We start from the raw sequence: 3,276 nt of genomic DNA on the forward strand, positions 1-3,276 counted from the left end.
TGATGACATAGGTAGTCAACACCTGTGTACAGGGAACATCTTAGCCCAGAGAAGAGCTTCTCAATGACCTGCCTTGTGTTCCACAGACCTCAAGACAAACACAAAGGTGTCAGTGCTGGAGGGAGACATTCTGGATGCCCAGTATCTGAAGAGAGCCTGCCAGGGCATCTCTGTGGTCATCCACACCGCTGCTGTCATTGATGTCTCAGGGGTCATTCCCAGACAGACCATGCTAGATGTCAATCTGAAATTAGAGTATCTGCAGAGGAGAAGGTGAGATTTTGGAGGTTGAAAATGTTAACACAGATTGGGAAGGAATGCTCTCACCATAGAATACCTGCCATTCTCTGAGTCTAATGCCTTAGCACACCATACCCTGCTTGAAGAGATCACTGCTATTTCATGGCTAAGGCCCAGCAGTTAGAAAGTAGGTAACCCTGGATGTAAGGCCACAGCCATGTCACTCCACCTCCAAGAAAAGCTCTTCTGTTGTCCTCCATGCAGAGGAGACTGAACTCCAACTCCAAGCAGTTGACAAGCACCCACCCATTTTCTGCCTAGACTTTGCAGGAACCTGCTCTGCAGGCTGTTCTGTCTTCAGGACCTCTCAATGTCCTGCCTTTACAAAAATGCCCAGCAGGAGGCTCATAAGCCCTTTTAGTTTACTACTAAGAGCAACAGATATCAGTGCTGGGTTCCAGAATGAAACTAGAAGGAATATGTATCACCCCTACTTTATATAACCAGGTAAAATGAAGTCATAGATAGAACCAAAAGGTTTTAAAGATTGTGCATACAATCAGGAATACAGCTGTATCTCTACATCTCCCCAAACCCAATATCCATGTGTTCCCTGAGTCAGACTTGTTGTCCTTGGCCCATTTTGATTCTTATCAAATAACAACAACAACAAGCTGTACCTATGAAATGGTTATGTACCATGCATATCAACTGTACACACTATACTTGAGCCTGAATGATGTTAATTCTTCAATGATTCTTAGTGAAAAGAACTATTCTCGTTCACAATCTAAAAGAATATGATCCGATTCTATAATTTAAAAATCATGGATGAATTGATATGCATAAAATTATACTTATTTCATGGGCACTTTAAGAATAGATTAATGAGAAGCTTTAAAGCATTTTAAAGTAATAATAAAGAAAACTCCACTCAGTCACATACACTCACGCTTGCACATATCCAGAAGGCAATGAACACAAAAGCCTAGAGATACGTGCTCTCTGGAACCCACCTGTTGTCTTCTGGGAACAGCTTGGTAGCTGAGTCCAGGTAGGGAAGATGAACTGTAATCTGTAAACGTTGTATTGTTGGGCAAAAAGACAAGAATAATCCTGAAGCTGTGCACACACTGGGCCCCTGGCTTATCTCTTGACACAGACAATGCATTGTCTATGATTAGGTACCAAGAACCTATTGGAAGCCTGTGTCCAAGCTAGTGTGCCAGTCTTCATCTTCACCAGCTCAGTTGAGGTGGCAGGGCCCAACTCCTACAAGCAGATCATCTTGGATGGCCATGAAGAAGACAATCTAGAAAGTATATGGTCTGATCCATACCCATACAGCAAAAAGATGGCTGAGAAGGCAGTGCTGGCAGCCAATGGGTGTACCCTGAGAAATGGTGGCACTTTACATACTTGTGCCTTAAGGCCCATGTACATTTATGGGGAAAAAAGCTCATTCCTTTATGACACAGTAACTTGTGCTCTGAAAAATAAGGGTGTTTTGGATACTACTGGCAAATTCTCTAGAGCCAACCCAGTGTATGTGGACAATGTTGCCTGGGCACACATTCTGGCTGCCAGGGGCCCACGCGACCCCAAGAAGTCCCCCAGCATCAAAGGACAGTTCTACTACATCTCAGATGACACCCCTCACCAAAGCTATGATGATTTAAATTATGCCCTGAGCAAGGAATGGGGCCTCTGCCCTGATTCCAGTTGGAGCCTTCCTCTGCCCCTGCTCTACTGGCTTGCCTTCCTGCTGGAAACTGTGAGCTTCCTGCTGCGTCCAGTCTACAACTACAGGCCCCCTTTAACCACCGTTTGGTTATACTTTTAAACAGTATGTTCACCTTCTCCTACAAGAAAGCCCAGCATGATCTCGGCTATGAGCCCTGTGTCACCTGGGAGGAAGCCAAGCAGAAAACCGCAGAGTGGATCGGGACACTAGTGGAACAGCACAAAGAGACAATGAACTCAAAGACTCAGTGATGTAAAGATGGCAGGGACATGGCCCTGGGTGTTATCAGAAATCATCCTCAGGTCCTCAGAAAGGATACAGTCACAACCCAGGTCCTATTGCCTCCCTTTGATATAGAAGCCACCTTAGTGTCTTCCTAAAGTACCCAGAATCCTTGCCAGGCACTGACCCAGCCACAAGCTTTCTTCCCCAAACACCTGCCCAGTGACACACAGGCCATTGTGCCTCAGCTCCTGGTTCCTAACTACTAAGCACTTCTTGTTGCTCAAGAGTTTTCTCCATGGGCGTCATCTCCCCATTAACAGCATTTCTCATCTTTGGAAAATTCTGCTTTGGTTTATGAAGTTGAGTGAAAGAAACAATAAACATGTGTTAATAGCTCATCTGCAGACATTTTTCTGTCAATAAACGTGGCCATGCTGAATCAGAAATGGATTGTGGATTTGAGGGACTGAGGAAAAGCCATGAACAGAGGGGATGTGAGACAAATCCCAGCACATTGTCCTTTTGCGGTGTAATACATGACTAGAATAGATTACTGTATTTTGTGTAGGAAGAACCATGACGGAAGGAATGCCAAAGAATCACAGTTTCTGCAGGAGATCCCACCCCTGCTGGGTCCTGTTGAGGCTCCCTCTAAAAGAACATTCTCAGGTTTACACGTTTTCTCACAACAAAATGGACACCTGGCTGGAGGATTTTGTTCCAGTTCTCCTATAAAATTGTAACACTGGTATAGGAAAGGTAGGGAGAGGTAAGAAAGTTTCCCTCCATAGTCAAGACAGAACTATAAATAAACCCACTCCCCTTCACAAGATACTGATTTTCTGATTTTTCTTTGTAAAGTACAGAGAGATGGTCCTCAGATCCCAGACTGTAGGACCAGGTTTTGAAAAGACTGCCCAGTAGAGAGAGGTCTTGTCTGGTTGATGCATGGTTCCAGCATTTTGGGTAGGGAGACCCCCACCACCACCACTCTGCTTTTCAGAGCTTGTTTGTATCAACTGCCTCTAAAGACATATTCATAAATAGATTTAGCATTAGGTTCCAGC

At 44.6% G+C, this 3,276-nt stretch overlaps 1 pseudogene; it reads left to right on the plus strand.

The window, feature by feature from the left end:
* The first annotated feature begins 402 nt into the window (after positions 1-402).
* LOC132657114 (3 beta-hydroxysteroid dehydrogenase/Delta 5-->4-isomerase type 6-like) lies at positions 403-3,041 on the plus strand (annotated as a pseudogene).
* Positions 3,042-3,276: the final 235 nt, after the last annotated feature.

Source organism: Meriones unguiculatus, chromosome 10, assembly GCF_030254825.1.
Source record: "Meriones unguiculatus strain TT.TT164.6M chromosome 10, Bangor_MerUng_6.1, whole genome shotgun sequence".
Classification (NCBI taxonomy): domain Eukaryota; kingdom Metazoa; phylum Chordata; class Mammalia; order Rodentia; family Muridae; genus Meriones; species Meriones unguiculatus.